The 6,087-nt window shown below is 45.7% G+C and overlaps 1 protein-coding gene across 1 annotated transcript in view; it reads right to left on the reverse strand.

Moving 5' to 3' along the window:
* Positions 1–6,087, reverse strand: part of MYO18B (myosin XVIIIB) — a 465,598-nt gene that overhangs the window by 212,639 nt on the left and 246,872 nt on the right. The window lies entirely within an intron of this gene.

Here is a 6,087-nt window from a genome sequence, read left to right on the forward strand (position 1 = left end):
CCTTTAATACTGGTAGCCAGATTTTGTTCATTTTCATGGTCTCTTCCTTTCTGTTGAAATTGTCCACATGCTTGTGGATTTCAATGGCTTCTCTTTGTAGTCTGACATGGTGGTTGTTGGTGTGGTCCAGCATTTCTGTGTTCTCAAATAACATGCTGTGTCCAGGCTGGTTCATCAGGTGCTCTGCTATGGCTGACTTCTCTGGTTGGAGTAGTCTGCAGTGCCTTTCATGTTCCTGGATGCGTGTTTGGGCAATGCTGCGTTTGGTGGTCCCTCTGTAGACTTGTCCACAGCTGCATGGTATACGGTAGACTCCTGCAGAGGTGAGAGGATCCCTCTTGTCCTTTGCTGAACGTAGCATTTGTTGGATTTTCTTGGTGGGTTTGTAGATTGTTTGTATGTTGTGTTTCCTCATCAGCTTCCCTATGCGGTCAGTGGTTCTCTTGATGTATGGCAGGAACACTTTTCCTCTGGGAAAAATGTTCCTCCTCTTTCCACCCAGAGGAAAAGTGTTCCTGCCATACATCAAGGGAACCACTGACCACATAGGGAAGCTGATGAGGAAACACAACATACAAACTATCTACAAACCCACCAAGAAAATCCAACAAATGCTACGTTCAGCAAAGGGCAAGAGGGATCCTCTCACCTCTGCAGGAGTCTACCGTATACCATGCAGCTGTGGACAAGTCTACATAGGGACCACCAAACGCAGCATTGCCCAAACACTATGCCCAAATTTGAATACTGGTGGGGTTGGGGGGGGGGGGGAATAACTGGTTTTGTCATTTGAGAGTTGTAGTTCCTGGGATTTATAGTTCACCTACAGTCAAAGAGCATTCTGACCTCCACCAATGAGGGAATTATTTATTTATTTATTTATTTATTTATTTGATGCACTTATTAACCGCCATTCTCAGCCCTTACGGGCGACTCATGGCGGTGTACAGTACACATAAAAAGACAGTTACAAAGGCCAGTATCAACAACATATAACTATACGACAAATACAAACTACATAAAAATCCGCTTCGTCTCTTAGTAGAATCATAGCCAGTCTCATCTTCCTTATACCATTCCAGTTCTCATTACCGTAATGTTGTTGCTTAGCACTTAATTAAATGCCCTCTCGAACAGCCAGGTCTTAAGGCTTTTTCGAAAGGACATGAGGGAGGGCGCCTGTCTGATGTGTGCCGGGAGAGTGTTCCACAGCCGGGGGGCCACCACCGAGAAGGCCCTCTCCCTCGTCCCCGCCAGCCGTGCCTGTGATGCAGGCGGGATCGAGAGAAGGGCCTCCCCAGACGATCTCAAGGTCCTCGTGGGCTCCCATGATCAAGAGAAAATACTGGAAGGGTTTGGTGGGCATTGACCTTGAGTTTTGAAGTTGTAGTTCACCTACATCCAGAGAGCATTGTGGGCTCAAGCAATGATGGATCTGGACCAAACTTGGCACGAATACTCACTATGCCCAAATATGAACACAGATGGAGTTTAAGGGAAATAGACCTTGACATTTGGGATTTGTAGTTGCTGGGATTTCACCTACAAACAAAGAGCATTCTGAACCTCACCAATGATAGAATTGGGCCAATCTTCCCACATGGAACCCTCATGACCAACAGAAAATACTGTGTCTTCCGATGGTCTTTGGTGACCCCTCTGACATCTCCTTGCGACCCCCCCAGGGGTCCCGACCCCCAGGTTGAGAAACACTGTCTTAGCTGGCTTTGGGGGGGGGGGGGGAGCAGGATTTCCTCCTCCTCCTCCTGAGGTGGCAGGCAGATGTAGCATTGTTGCTGGGAGGAGGGGCTCCCAGCCGATGACCCAGGAGACATGGTGGAAATCTGTCTTCCTGGCTGCTCCTCTTCACTCTTCACACATTGACCACAATATCCTTCTGGGGTGCCTCGCGGGAATGGGACTCGGAGGTAGTGTTCTGCAGTGACTCTGGTCTGGCCCTTCCTTGAGGAACATTTGTAGAAGAGGTTGCTGTGATATCGAGTCGATATCAGCTGGCCGACACCTGCTCGACCTTACAACCATTGACTTGTGGGGTCCCACAGGGATCAATGCTGTCCCCCATGTTGTTTGACATTTACACTGGGGGAGATCATCTGGAGTTTTGGAGTTCAATGTCATCTGTACACAGATGAAGTCCAACTCTATCTCTCCTTCCCACCTGCTACTGAACTGGTCCTGAACTTGGCAACTGTCACAGTCTGGATGAAGGCAAATACATTGAAACTGAATCCAGACAAGACAGAGGTACTCCTGGTCAGTGGTAAGGCCGAACAGGGCATAGGGTTACAGCCTGTGTTGGATGGGGTCGCACTCCCCCTGAAGACGCAGGTTCGCAGCTTGGGTGTGATCCTGGACTCAACGCTGAGCCTGGAACCCCAGGTTTCGGCGGTGACCAGGGGAGCATTTGCACAGCTAAAGCTTGTGCGTCAGCTGCGCCCGTACCTTGGGAAGTCTGACTTGGCCACGGTAGTCCACGCTCTGGTTACATCCCGTTTAGACTACTGCAACGCTCTCTACGTGGGGTTGCCTTTGAAGACGGCTCAGAAGCTTCAACTAGTCCAACACTCGGCAGCCATGATTCTAACAGGAGCGGAACGCAGGGAGCATACAACCCCCCTGTTGTGCCAACTCCACTGGCTACAGATTTGCTACCGGGCTCAGTTCAAAGTGCTGGCGTTGGCCTTTAAAGCCCTAAACGGTTCCGGCCCAAGCTACCTATCCGACCGCATCTCTGCCTATGAACCCACCAAGACTTTGAGATCTTCCGGGGAGGCCCTGCTCTCAATCCCGCCTGCCTCACAGGTACGGCTGGCGGGGATGAGAGATAGGGCCTTCTCGGTGGTGGCCCCTTGGCTGTGGAACGCCCTTCCCACAGACATTAGACTAGCTCCATCATTAATGGTATGCCGCAAAGAAGTGAAAACCTGGTTGTTTGAGCAGTGCAATGAATGTAATGAACATAGTCAGTGCAATGAATGTAATGAACATAGGAATGGAACAATGGATGACGGATCTGGATCATGTTTTTCAGTGACGAGACGCTAGTGAATGGCTATTGTTATTAATTGTATATTATTGTATAATGTGTTATGATGTCAACTGTTTTTTATACCGTGTTATTGTAGCATTGAATTTTTGCTGTTCTTGTTGTTTACCGCTGTGAGTCACCTAAGGGCTGAGAACAAATAAAATAAAATAAAATAAAATAAATAATTTAATTGTGTATATTATGATGATGTCCAACTCTGTCACTCCTTTCCACCTGCTACTAAGGAGGCTGTCCAGGTCCTGAACCGGTGTCTGGCCGCTGTGACGGTCTGGATGAGGGCGAACAAATTGTAACTGAAGCCAGACAAGACAGAGGTACTCCTGGTCAGTTGCAAGGCCGAACAGGGTATAGGGTTACAACCTGTGCTGGATGGGGTTGCACTCCCCCTGAAGACGCAGGTTCGCAGCTTGGGTGTGATCCTGGATTCTCCACTAAGCTTGGAACCCCAGGTTTCAGCGGTGACCAGGGGAGCATTCGCACAGTTAAAGCTTGTGCGCCAGCTGCGCCCGTACCTTGGGAAGTCTGACTTGGCCATGGTAGTCCATGCTCTTGTTACATCCCGTTTAGACTACTGCAATGCTCTCTACGTGGGGTTGCCATTGAAGACGGCTCGGAAGCTTCAATTGGTCCAGCGTGTGGCAGCCATGATACTAACAGGGGCGGCACACAGGGAGCATACAACCCCTCTGTTGCTCCAGCTCCATTGGCTACCAATTTGCTACCGGGCCCAATTCAAAGTGCTGGTGTAGGGGCAAAAACGATCAAGACAATCCACAAATCCAAAATCCAAGAGCAGATTGCCCCTTCCCAAGGAGGGCGAGGAAGGACACCACGAAAGTTGAATCTTTAAAACTGCAAAATGCTATTTATTGCGCAGCTGAAGCAATAGTGACAAACATGCATATGGAAATGCAATAAAGGGGTTTGTCCAACCTAAAGTTGGTTGCATTGATTATTTATGACTTTCATTAAAACAGTTTGATTGGTACATAGAAATCAATCATCTCATTGGTTCCCAAAGACAAATCATTTCATTGGTCTAAGTTAGCTATGCAGTTGTTCATTAGTTGTTTATGATTTTGATTTTTTTTTTTGAATAGTGTTTATTCAGGATTTTTTTTTTTGAAGACACATAGCTAAAACGTACAATTATACAGTTACACTGTTACACTGTTACACAGTTACACAATTACACAAATATTCAGTTATGGTCCGCTAGGCATTGAATATTGCACAATAAACATTACATATTCCACAGTCAGCCCTGGGGTTGGGGTGGGTATAGGGTAAAGGGAGGGAAAGTGTGGGCGGGGGGGGGGGGGGAAGGTTAGTGGGGGGGGGTGCTAGAAGGTTGGTGCTACATAGCACCTACACACACAATTACAGAGGCATCATTCTATCGACAAGTTACAATCAACAAGTGGACTTCCTCAGAGATTCAGCAGAGTTATACTAGTAACAATAGAAAACAAAGTCTCTTGATCGTCTACGCCGCTTCCCAAATCTTGTAAAATTATAAAATTATACTCTTCTTTTCTTTCAAATATTGCCTGAATGGTTGCCAGTCAATCTTGCGTCTCTCGCTAATCTCGTAAGTCATAGTTGCAAGAGTGTCCATCTCCATTAAATCTCTAATTTTTAATAGCCAGGTATCAATTTTTGGTAATTCCTTACTCTTCCACTTGCCGGCGAGCACAATTCTGGCGGCTGCTGAGAAGTGAAACAACAACATATCTTTGTTAGGGTCTAACTGAAAATCTAATAAATGTAAAAGATAATATTCTGCTTTAAACTCCACTTTTATCTGCAGGATCTTCTGCACTGCCCTATGCACCTCCCGCCAGAAGTTCCTGACTTTTTTGCACTGCCACCATGCGTGATAGTGGGTACCCAGCTCCCCCCCACACTTCCAGCAGTCACTGTTCGTTCCTTTGTGGAATTTTGCCATCTTCTGTGGAGTTAGGTACCATCGGTGGAAGATTTTTTGCCAATTTTCTAGTATGTTGGTGGATTTTGCAAATTTTAATTTTCTCTTCCATATAGCCTCCCACTCGCTGAGGAGAATAGAGTGCCCGAAATCAGCTGCCCAGCTGGTCATATTCTCCTTTACAACTTCCAGTTCAGTTTCCCACTCCAGGAGTTTCCCATAAAGGGTTCTGACCACTTTTTTATCCTTTTCCATTATTTTGTCCCACAGTGACTCTTGTGGGGAGAAGTCTTTCTTTTTGTCTTCCTTAAAGCAGTCAGTAATTTGCATATAATGGAACCAGGAGATTTATGATTTTGATTGACATTATAGCACACATGGCTTTGGCCTATAAAGCCCTAAACGGTTCTGGCCCAAGTTACCTATCCGCATCTCCACCTATGAACCCACTAGGACTTTGAGATCTTCCGGGGAGGCCCTGCTCTCGATCCCGCCTGCAACACAGGCGCGGCTGGCGGGGACAAGAGACAGGGCCTTCTCGGTGGTGGCCCCTCGGCTGTGGAACGGCCTTCCCACGGACATCAGATTGGCCCCCTCATTGATGGTATTCCGGAGGAAAGTGAAAACCTGGTTATTTGAACAGGCGTTTGAATAAGCAGTGCAATGAATTTCAGGAAATGGAACTACGACTGACAAGTTTGGATCATGATTCTAGTTATGAGACGCCACTGAATGTTTATTAGTGTTAAATTGTTTAATTTGTTTCTGTGTTAACTGTTTTTAAGTACCTTCTTGATGCCACATTGAATTTTTGCCTTGATTGTTCGCCTTGTTTTTGCTTGTTGTAAACTGCTATGAGTCGTGTTAGGGCTGAGAATGGCGGTATACAAATGAAGTAAATAAATGATAAATAAATAAATTATATTTAAAAATTATTATATTATATCCATATTTTATTATATTCTTATTTTCAATATATATATATATATATATATATATACACACACACACATATATATATATATAAATATATATACACACACACACACATTCTTGTTTTCAATTTGTGTATTTTATAGTATACTATTAT

The sequence above is a fragment of the Anolis sagrei genome, chromosome X, assembly GCF_037176765.1.
Source record: "Anolis sagrei isolate rAnoSag1 chromosome X, rAnoSag1.mat, whole genome shotgun sequence".
Taxonomy (NCBI): Eukaryota; Metazoa; Chordata; class Lepidosauria; order Squamata; family Dactyloidae; genus Anolis; species Anolis sagrei.